Raw genomic sequence first — 13,120 nt, forward strand, 5'->3', positions numbered from 1 at the left:
GCTATAGGCGTGGATTTTTAAAGAATATTTTCTCAACGTATATCCGAGCTATAGGCGTGGATTTTTAAAGAATATTTTATAAACGTATATCCGGCTATAGGCGTGGATTTTTAACGAATATTTTCTCAACGTATATCCGAGCTATAGGCGTGGATTTTTAAAGAATATTTTTTCAACGTATATCCGAGCTATAGGCGTGGATTTTTAAAGAATATTTTCTCAACGTATATCCGAGCTATAGGCGTGGATTTTTAAAGAATATTTTCTCAACGTATATCCGAGCAGTGCCAATTAAATAAATGTCAATCAGGTGACATGTTATTATTTTTTAACTTCCTAGACTCTCTTGTATTTCAAAACGTTTTCAAACTATATTTACCTGCGCCTTGGCAGTAGCCACGATAACCAAAATGGCTAATAGTTTTCCGTAAAACATTACTCCGAATAATTTATTGAAAAGTAACTACATTAATAATGGCAAATTGTATCACTTTTATACTCTGATATTGAAAACGGCAATACTTCAAATTATTTCTTATCTATGAAGAAGCCTCTCATCCAAAAGACGTCGTTGTCTATCTAATTATTTAAGTGTGCTCTTCAATCCATACAATTTAATAAAATTGTTGTTGTAATTAATTTCCAGACGTAAAAGTTTGTTAACAAATTATAAATTTAATTTTAAACTATATTCTCGATAATAGATATATTATTACCATCAGAAACATTAGTAAGTTTAATAGACAACATTTATCAAAGTTTTTTTTTTAAAATATTTCATGTGAGCTTGACTGCGTGAAACGTCATATACTTAATCCGTCTGACTGTATCCATTTTCTAAAAGTAGATCAAGTTTCTAACTTACTGGGCCCACCCTACAGACTGGGTATGCAGTATTGGCATTTTTTTATACCCTCCACCATAGTATGGAGGATATATTAGTTTTGTTTTTCCGTTTGTAACGCATCGAAATATATGAAATATGAAGTATATATATATTCTTGATCAGCGTACAATTCTATGACGATTTAAGCATGTCCGGCTGTCTGTTGTAATCACTCTAGCTTCTAAACGAATTGAGATAGATCGCCAAAATTTTGCATAGAGTCGTCTTTTATCTGCAGGCAGGTCAAGTTCGATAATGGGCTACACGGTCCACGTTTAGACATAGCTCCCGTATAAGGGTACCCCCCCCCCCCCCATTTTTTGGTATATTGAAGTTCTTGAGCGCGTTTTTCAACTGAATTCGCTGAAATTTGGTACATTGAGTTCTTATTGGGCAGCTAATTTCTCCATTAAAAATTATAAATATGGGTCCATATTTTCGGATAGCCCCCCCATATAAGGGTACCGCCAATTTTGCGGTATTTTGGGGATTTTGATCGCATTTTTCGACCGAATTCTTTGTAATTTGGTTTTTTATAGTCGTATATGGTAACAAACCTCCCTCCCAAAAATTATTAATATTCGCCCCCTTTTAGAAGTATTCCCCATATAACCCACTCTTTTATATTAAAAAGTTATCTGATTTGTTCCGCGTTTTGGGTTGGGTTCTAAGACTTTGTTGTAATCATTCTATCTGCAGAGGATATCGAGATAAAAAAAAATTAAAACGTGAGGTTCGAGAATGAACTATATAAAAACTGTGGTGATGGCCTTATATAACTGAAACCTCAAAATTGCAGTATTTTTTTTTTGATGTTCCATCCTACCATGCATCGTCAATATCGATCCACTTTTTGGGGTTTTTAGGAAAAATATCCATAAAAATTCCTGAAAGTTGTATTTCATGTATATCGGCAGGTATTCAGGCAGCTCCTGAAATTGCTGAAATTTTTATTTGATGTACATAAAGGTTTACATAAATCCGTTTGTAAAATTATCGGTATAGGTTCTTTTTGGTATTTTCGGACCGGTCGAACATAACGCTTTTTTCACTTGTTACTTCTAGAATTTTTAAAAAAGATTCTAAACTTCGAATGTGATGTTAAGTGATAAAAGTCTTACCGAGCCGTAATTTGTTTAGCATTAGGCTCATTTAAGCTTAATCGGTAAATCGAAGATTCAAGAACTTCACCAAGAAAAAAATCAAAACTATGACTCATAGCCTTGGCCAAAATGAATATTTTTTTTTTAATAGGGAACTCGAACTGGAAAAACCCATTACCATTTAAAATACATAAAATCGAATTTTTAAATGGGGTTATGCCATGGTAAATTGGTGACAGGGAAAAACATGATACCAAACTACGGGCACACATGTTGGAAATTAGGATATGACTTTGAACAAACCGATAACGTCGCATGACATGTCTATTGGGACTATATAGAAACATGGGCTGATAGAGTTGTTGACCGACCAAGCTCTCAGAATGCCAAAAAAAAGCCAAATAAGAACTTCGGCTGGAAATTTATATGGGGGACATCCCCCAAGATCGATTGATATTTAACTAGTACGAAAATTTGTACGAATAGAACACTAAATAGCAAACTAGAGGAAATTCGGTTAAAAACCATTAACAGAATTCCAAATAATCCTCAAAACATAGGATAGTATTAATAACTGTTGGTTAGGGAAATGGTAACCAGAAATATAAAATTATAGACAATTTGATTAAAAAAAGGGTATTCAAACACCCTAAAAGATCGTAATATGTGAGGTTTCTTTCTATGTGGGCAATACACAGTAGACCAATAATAATGACAATGCTTGGAAAGAAGATTTCTGCCGAAAAGTTTGTAATTTGAGTAGGGAATCTTCCTACCAAAAATTATAATCATGAGTCTACCTACAGCGGTGCCCCCAATTTTAGGTAGTTAAAATTTCCTAATGCCTCTCTCATAGTAGTCCTGCTCTATATTTGCAAAAAAACTCTACTAGACGATTTTCACAATCCTCTCTAGATACCACTTTTATATCATTAAAGAAATTTTGCAATGCAAGAAAAAGAAGTCCGGACTGTATGGCGGATGCATTAAAACCAAGCTCCCCAAGTTTTTGGCGAGTTATTGTAGAAGGGTGTGGCCTTGCGTTGTCCTGGTGGAGCACGACACCTCTCCTGTTGGTCAATTCTGGCCGTTTCTGGTCAATTACTAACTTCAAACGGTCCAGTTGTTGACAGTAAAGATCAGAATTTATCGTTTGGCCATATGGAAGCAACTCATAATAAATAATACCCTTCCAGTCCCACCAAACGCATAGCAGAACTTTCCTGGCCCTTAGTCCTGGTTTGGCCACCGTTAGAGGTGCTTCACCGCACGGGGTTATCATATGTGATTTCTCATCTCCAGTCCCCATCCGTTTAAGAAATGGGTATATCTTATTCCGCTTGGCCAAGGCTTCGCAGATGGAAATTCAATACATCCTATTTTTATACCCTTCACCACACTGTGGTACAGGGTATTATGTCATTGTACATGCCATTAACTTTGGGGTGGGAAATTCCTTATGGGGATGAAAGCCCTTAACGAAACCAGAAGAGTAAATTTTAAGAAACCAGGAGAATAAATTCGGCATAGATAACATTTTTGGATTTTTTTGTTGCTAACTGTAATATTAATGAAAAAGGCTTCAGTTACATCGAATGAGGACTATTTTTCTAAAATAGTCAAATCCACAGGAAATTCTTCTATAACGAGTTCTTGTGCTTCGTTTGGGTCGTTAATTTCTTAATCCATAATATAAATACCACAAGTCAAGATGTTGTTCACCTTCAAGTAAATCTATAGTCGTCAAAGACAAGAAATCTATATTCCTATGTTTTCATCGTTCTTTTACACGATATATAGCTGCAAACAAAGATATAACGATTATTCTTCATGAAATGTAAGGTCATCAGAACAAAATTCATCACACCATAACTGAAAAATGTGTCCTATGTCGAATTTGTCTTTCCGGGTTCGTAATATAATCTCCAAAAGAATTTCATCCTTAAAAACTTGACCTATGGCGAATTTATACTTCTGGGTTCCTAACTCTTCAAAGTCTTTCATCACCATAAGGTATTTTCTTCCTCCCAAAATCTTGTTGCTTATTTCATATATATATATATATATATATATATTTTTTTTTTTGTTACAAAGTAATTATTTATTTATTATTTCCAAAAAATATCATAAAATTATTATATGTTCTCATCTCTCATTACCTAGATTTTATCTCTATTTTCCATTAAATTATGGCATGGTCTTATTGCCCAGTTTAAACGATATCCAACATCAAACAGCTAAGTGTCTCATTACGGCCAAAGAAGGGATTTGTCATTGTCTGATTTTTAGGATTAATGGTATTAGCCGGAATACGTTCAACATTTTGGCAATAGTATCCACTGCAGGCTGTAGAATTGGTACCCTGAATGCACATATCGATTTGAATGTTAACGGTCGACATCAATTGGAAGGTATTGCTTTGAGCCGTAAAACTACAATCCAATGCCTTGTGTACTTGGCCATTGGCTGCACAGTTGGCCGTCTCCATTTGACTATTAAAGGTTTTGCGATTCTCAATTGTATAGACATTGGCATTTTCGATCTGTAAACAAATGAAGCAAAATATTAAATTGTGTTCTGAATTTTGAAAACAATTAAAGAAAATATATATTTTTACTCACCACATTGGTAACACAAAGTGTATAATTTGCCTGCGATGTTTTATTCACCATATTGTCACATTTCTTCAATTCATTATTCAGTGTTACATCATAATAATATTCCAAACTGTTGCGTGTAGTACGAACATCCGTCACCAAACTATTGTAATAACTTTTAGCCGATGCAGTACAATTTTGCAGCGTCACTGTAACGTTGTATTCCGTTGGCAAAGAGGTTTGGAACTTGGCAACACAATTTTTACTAAAATCGCTTAAAAATTCCAAAGTACTCAAACGTTCATTGGTCAGCTTCAGAGAATCAATCATGAAGTCCTTTTGAACATCGATAGTATTAAGACGTCCATTGTAAAGTTCTTCGAATGCTTGCAATTTGAAATCATATTCTTTCACGTTGTTCTCATAATTGCGCTTATTGGCAGCAATGTAGTCATCAATGCGTATTGTTGTGATGTTATTTGTGGTGTTCTTCAAGTGGCATGAAAATAGTATTTGAATTAATGTTTTATTGATTTCAAAATATTTAAATCATATGCACAGCTTATTAATTACATACAACTCCAGATAATAGGCGAGGGTCATTAAACATAACATTTTTGTGGCAAAATTTAGTTTTAATAAATCGAATCGGAATTCGTACGAATTCAAATGTCTCTTAATAAAAAAGGACGAAAATGACATACAAGGGATAGAGTTAGAATTTGTCCTCATTTGATTTTACTGAAGAAATGTAATCTCCAAAAATACATACAATAGCTACAGATCACGATATTGTGCAATCTCCTCATGTATAATAGGGTCGCCAGCAAAAAAATTATCAAGTCATATCTCCTGACCTATGGGGAAGATTTCATCTCCAATAGGAATTTTTCACTTATAACTTATTATTATAATAAAATATATATATATATATATATATATATTTTATTCCAGGTAAGTAACATGATGGAATGTTATTACACACAACCTAATTCTAGCAGATGGTAAGTCTTTTATTTGCTTCTGTAATCAGATCGGGAGTAGAATACGTTGCATTTGTGAAATTATGTAGGCACCCATTTTTATACCCTTCACCACACTGTGGTACAGGGTATTATGCCTTTGTGCATATGTTTGTAACAAGCAAAAGGAATCGAGATAGATCCATGATTATTTTTGAGAATAAGCATATAATCAATTTCTGAGTCGATTTATGCATGTCCGTCCGTTCGTCTATGTATTTTTGTAAACAAAGTACAGTTCGCATTTACTGCCAATATTGGTCTGTCAATATTGGTCTGCCAATATTGGTCTGTTTGACTTTTTGACTGCACACAGTACTGAATTAGGTCCAGATTGATGTATGCAAAGTTTTGTTGGAATCGGTTCAGATTTAGATATAACTCCCTTATATAGTTTAGTCTGATTTCATGTAAATGGAGCTTCAAATAGTCAAATTTAGGCCTATTGGCACAAAATTTTGCACAGCGTACTGAATTAAGTCCAAATTTATGTATGCGAAGTTTTATTGGAATTGGTTCAGATTTAGATATAGCTCCCATATTCAATGTATGGTGCACCATACCGTCAATGTTTGTCCGATTGAGACAAACTTTTGCATAGCGAATTGAAGTAACTACAGGTTGTATGTGTATGGGTTGTTTTTATTTAGTTCAGATATCTATGTACTTCACGCAGTTAATTTCGTCCGATTCCATTTCAATGGCCGTCAAACGATTCTATGTACAGGATATTGTACATGAACATAATTTGAAGCTATAACTTCTCAAGAATGTCTCTTTAAAATTTCAAGTGGAAATTTCAAAAACTCTTGAAGACATCGATTTATTGTGTCAGCGACAGGTGACGGCGAGAGCACTTCTCAACACTTCAAAATAGTGTTTCTACGATTTTCGAACACTATAACTCAAAAACTCATATTCACACAATCTAATTATGATGGAATCGGTGATCGTTAATTAAAACAAAAACAAATACATTTTCTTCCTCTTTAAGTCTTCCAATATACAAAATCCAGAATGTGGGGTAACCCTTATATTTCAATCTAAAATAATTCACTTTTAAACTGTACATAAAATTGGGTCTTACAAATACATAGTAAACCCAAAAAATCACAATTAAAAGATATTTGCAATTTAAAAAATACTTTTTGAAAAATCACCTGTATAGCTTTGAAGGTCATCGAAAAAATACTTTTTGAATATCCACATATATATGTCCAGAAATACGTAAAAAATCACATTTTTAGAAACAAAATTATTCAAGAAAATCCAAGCTTATTGCTCCAGAAATCCTTGAAAATTGTTTTTAAGAAAATGCAGGCGTATAGGTCTTGTAGTTCTTGAACAAATTACAAAATTTACGCTTATAGCTTCTGAAGTCCTTGAAAATATTGTTTAAGAAAATCCACGCTTATAGCTCCTGGATTCCTTGAACAAATTGTTTAAGAAAATCCACGTTTATTGCTCCCGAAGTCCTTGAAAAAATCATTTAAGAAAATCCACCTTTTTTCATGTAGAATCATAATCAGCGACCTCGAACCCCTTATATGTGATACTTATTTTTTTCCATAAGCCCACTGTTCTATACGAATATTTTTATACCAAAGAAAATATCATAATTTCACATTTTCCATACTCAATTCCATACCCAAAAATATTTTAAATTTAAATATGTTTTGTTTTAAGTTACCTGTGCTTTCACTGCAGCAATCACCACCACCAAAAGCATTAATACATTTTTAAAGAACATTTTTGCTTAACTTTTCACTTTGAGTAAATAAACGAGACTTACTGATTGGTATTCGGCTATGTTTGTTGTTTTATAGCATTTTGGGGGATGGCAAACTTTAACATTTATCTTCCGATAATTGACTACTGTGGTAAGCTTAGTTATCTCCAGTTGCAAACATTTGTCATTAACAGATTTTGCGAGCTACAAAAAAAAACAACCCATGTGTGGTATTATCTCAAACGGAAATGTTTGAGACAACTAACAAATTTTTTTGTATCCAATTGATGTTTTCAATTTAATTTGTCGTTATTAGAGTTTGTTAAAGATAAGAAAACTTTAAATTTTTTAAAAATTTGTAAAATAAACAGACACAGTATCATTGATTTGTAAATCCTCCTCTTAAAAATAGATGTAAATTTATTTTGTTAGTCCATTTGCAAAAGCTCGGAATATTTGTAGGAAGTACCATAGAAGTATTCTGCATAAAAATAAATTTCTATGTTGTTTTATACATTTCTATGTACATATACGGGTATATACATTTTGATACAGCACAAATGTGCTCCATCCAAAAAATTGATTTTGGACCCCATGTTTCTTTGGATTAAACTGTTTCAAACAATTTGGAGTCCACTTACAAATGTCCGTTCCTCCTCCACAAATTGAACAACCCAATATTTTACCAATGCCTGTATAATTTTTAAAAATAGGACTTATCGGTTCACTCCTTCTAATTTATTAAATCCTATATATTGTATTTCCAAGTTTCCGAAGCTATACCTAAGATATTACGATCTCTGTCGTGAATTCACACTGAACCATATACAGTTATCTACATTTGTATGGCTGAACTAAAATTGTGAAAAGATCACATAGCCAAGACGCACATAGTTCAGCTATACACTAATAGATGTCACTTCAAACAAAAATTAATGATTTAAACGATCATATGAACTATTAATATACAGTAGTTAACACATTACATTTCAAATTTTCAAAAGTAAAGGATTCAACATATACAGAACCAAGTTCTTAAGGGAAAAATATTTTTGCAAATCGCCGATTTCTTACCAAAAACCAAGTTAAAAAATAAGGAAGATCTTCACCGATTGGCTTTATCCTAGTTCATACGATAGCTATACACTCACAAAGAAACGTGTAAAAATTTGGAATCGATTGGGATATTATTTCACCATTTCACCGAGAATTGGGACCCCCATTAAGCCAATTGAGAATCCCCGAGTAATTGTTTTGTCTGAGATACCGCCCCATATGTGTCATTTATATGATATAGTGTTTCACACATAATGTCTACGTTCAAATTTTAAATAAAAACCAGTAAGGAAAGTAGGTATATTATACATATGGGAAATTACAAAATTCTTTTAAAATTCCATAAAAAAAATTCAAAAAATTTTTTGCGAGCACATTAATGATTTTTGCTGCATAGGTTAAGAAAAATATGCTGATTCGAAATATGTACGCGTTCACAAATTCGAATGCTGCGCACAAAAGTTATAGCGGTTTTAAATCTTGTATTTCAAATATAAATTAATTCCTATTTCCTATTAGTTGTAATTCGCGAATTTCTTCACAAATGGTTAAACACATTTGTTTTCTTTGCATACTTATCAAATCACATTGAATTATGGTTAAATTGTCGCGAAAAACAAATAGAAGCATGAAGATATCGGAAAAGAAAAAAAAATAATTTTTTAATTAAATCGAAATGTTTTTGAATTTTCGATTTTTTAGTTTGGTTAAGGGAATATGGGTTTGCCTTAATCTTCTAAAATATGCGATGCTTTTTCCTTCAATTTCTTTTAGATGGTTGTTAAATATCGGTATATTCATCTGATAACAGTTTCGACTGTAAAAATGACTAAATATATTGCAATTCGCGTATTATTTGAAATCAGTTGATGCGCATGCGGTTTTCGTATAAACCGAATCAATGTCTTTCAATAATTATGAATTTTTCGATGTTTTATTTAGCGGTCAAAGTGTGCCGCTCGATGCACTTTACTATGCAAAAACCCTAAAAATTGCTAAAAATCACGCAACGTGCATACGATTTTTATGCGCATCCGATTTCAGTAATCTCCTATAAAAATACACAAAAGGACACCTATTTTAAAAGGATCGGTTAAGAACCGCGGATGTGCCTCCACAATCAATTTTGGATAAAATACCCATATTATTCGCGTATCGATGTAGTTTTGACCTATTTCCACACAGATTCGCGAATTTGGCAATACAAGCATAAATGCATGTAAAGTTAATTCGAAGAAAACCGCGATTATTTACGCGAATTTGTCAAAATAAGTTTTTGCAGTTTTTCCCACATTCAAGGAATTGAACATGGATGGGCTCATTAGATCCGGTACGCAAAAAAACTAAAATCTCGCGGGGTTCCACGGAATTTTAATGGACTTTCTTAATTTTAGACTCAAAAAATATGTTTTTTTATAAAAATTTACGCACCAAATTTTCGTCTTTGGAACCCAATTGCAAAGAAGCTACGGTGAGCACATTCATGAGATATACACTAAACGATGCAAAATCACGAGTTCTACAATCCTATAATTAGTTTAGTCCATTATCTGGATGCGCATCCTAATTATAAGAAAAATTCAAAAAACACCGAAAATCTGGCTTCAAAATGTCAGCATCCATTTTGGGTGGATGCAGTGATTATATCGAAAAATCATACATTAGAATCATATTGTCCATGGGGTGTTCTGCAACTAAGTCACTGATCACATGTGCGTACGTTGTGTAGTTTAGCCACAAATCAAAAAAAATTGTTGGCTTCAACACATTTTCACCCATTTTATTACATTACAACCATCACTGCTTCCACCAAACTTATTATTTATTACCAATATTTTAAGATTTTGACAAGAACACTTCATTTTATAGATATGAATTTAAATTATATGCAATATGTTCATATTTCGCGAGCAAACCTCAGCTTCAAGGAATTTACAAGATTTTTGTAATTTCCCATACATACAATTGCCTTTCAATGTCCCCTCGAAGAACATACTTTCAGCAACCAATGATCAATTTAATATAATTCAGGCCGATTTTGAGTCGTCTGCGTACCATGGGACAAATTTATGGATAACGATTTATAGCAAAATTGATACACGCTATTCGGTACGCTGCACTATGGAAGCTATGGCTGCATCTGCATGAATTTCAACAAAACCTAATAACGTCATTCAAGTCTCAATTTGATACGTTGTGCAAAATTTCGTGTGAATCTGACAAACATTAGGAGTTTGGTGCAACATTTATGGGAGCTATATCTAACTCTGAACGGATCTTCACGAAACTTAGCACACATCATTCTACACTCAATTTAGTATGCTATGCCAAATTTCGTGCAAATCGAAGAATATATAGGGACTTTGGTGTACCATTTACCTTAAATCGGACGAAAATATATATGGGAGCTATATCTAAATCTGAACCGATTTTTAAAAAACTTAGCACACGCCATTCATTCTAGGCTTTGTTCAGTACGTTGTGCAAAATTTCGTGCAAATCGAAAGATATATAGGGACTTTGGTGCACCATTTGCCTTAAGTCGGACGAAAATGTATATGGGAGTTATATCTAAATCTGAACCGATTTTCCCCAATTTCAATAGAGCCCAATAAATGAGCTGTGCCAAATTTCATCCAATTCGAATCATAAATTCGACCTTGAAGCGTATCAACTCTATTTTATTCAAATTTTAATTACAATAGTATAAACACATACGTTTTATTGATCACTTAAATACTAAAATGCAACTCAGTTTTAAACATTTGAAATTAACGGTTAACTATGTAAATATTTTGTAAATAGTACCAAAATCTACATCACTGATATCACTACCTTTTTACACAACCAATACTAGATAAGAATCTTGCTTCTCATAATTAGTACCTAAGCTCAATTTAATTTCAATAAAATCAGCTTCACTCCGAGTCCTGGACCACCCGGCTCTAATTTGTTTAGCGAACACTGAAGGCTTTAAGATCATTACCCACGCTTGCCCAAGTTGATGGACTAGATCATAAGCTGGAAGTAGTTCCTAAACAAGGAGTAGCCAACATTATTTTAAATCTTGGTGTTTCGAGTTGCTTTATTGACGCCCAACGTGGGGCAAGCTTCATTGAAACCCAAGGAGTTTCTTTATTGGCGCCCAACATGGGGCAAGCTTCATTGAAACCCAAGGAGTTTCTTTAACCTGTATTTTTTTACAAATTAACATGGACAGACAGACGGACGTCCGGACGGTCGGACATGCATAAATCGACTTAGAAAGTGATTCTATGCATATTCTATGCACGAAGACATAATACCCTATACCACAGTGAAGGGTATACATATATATCATGAGAAATTTTGTTTACGCTTAAATTTGAAACCACGAAATGGATAACAGGAACTAAAAAATCAAAGCGAAATCGATACCATTAATTAATTAATTTCCATTAAATTTTTTAGGTAAGCCAGGTTGATCCCATTAACAATTATAAATATACTGGAGCCACTGAAATTATTTGTCACTAACAATTTGCCCTATATTGATTGATTATTGATTAATTAATTTTATCTCAAATTTAAAGAACAGCAACGTTTCCCCTGGATCAATTATATTTCAAATTAAATTTACTTTATATTATCTCTCAGCAGACATCTCTTCCGATCGCGTCTAAACTTAAAATTCCCATAAATATAACACTTGTTTAAATACTTTGCAAATAAACATTTATCCATTATTATGTTATCAGTTCAAAAGTACTCACAAAAATTAAAATCAACTTTATCAAAAATATACATTATAATATCTCCAATTTTCTTAATAACCCCCTTTATGTTCTACGTAATTAAATTTATTTATAGCAATTGAGAGGGTATCCCCAAATGAGGTTTGTTATCTGTTAAATTGTTTTCACACATTTGTTATCTATAATTTTTACTTTCTCAGAAGTTTATTATCTCAGCTGGCTGGGTACTAAGAAATTCGAATGTCTAGGTCATATATTTTCAAATTGATTAAATGGGTGTATGCAATTATGAAGCTTCAATGAAAAGAGCAGTAAAAATTAATTAATCATCATTCAACACATGTGTCAATATCTAGTGAAACATAAATAAATACAGTGGTTACATTTCATATATGGAGCTTGCAAAATGTATTTAGACTTTTTAAAAATCTACGTATAGAAGTTGGCGGAGAAAAATATTTTTTAAAAAATAGAAGCTTTATAGTAGGCCTGGAAAAATAAATTTTTAAAAATAATAAAATTAACGACTTGTAGTAGGTCTAGAAAATATTTTTTATAAAAACCACGCCTTGTAGTAGACTTTAAAATATATTGCTAATATTCACTATAGCCCTTCTAATTACTTGTCTGATCATCACCGAAAATTATACACGTTGTTCTTGACCATAACTAGATCATCATGAAGCATTTCTAAGCGATCAGAGCTATATTTCCTCCCTCCAGTGTGGTAATGGTTTACTAAATAACATCTCTCGTAAGCACCTGTAAATATTTACGTGTATCTCCCACATCCGAGTACATACGACAATATAATAGGTATCAATTTAAAGGTCAACCACTCCTCTTGGATATACTATCAATTTCTCGGTTATATTTAATTCAGAAGTAAAAATAAATTTTTGTCATTCTTCACAGAAAAGTCAGCGTCCATTTGACCCGCTAAATATTTTGAGCGATCTTTATCAGAACAGGCATACTTATACTTTGGCCCGA

This window comes from Musca vetustissima, unplaced genomic scaffold (genome assembly GCF_032173495.1).
Source record: "Musca vetustissima isolate MV318-11 ecotype Yass unplaced genomic scaffold, APGP_CSIRO_Mvet_v1 utg10440, whole genome shotgun sequence".
Classification (NCBI taxonomy): Eukaryota; Metazoa; Arthropoda; class Insecta; order Diptera; family Muscidae; genus Musca; species Musca vetustissima.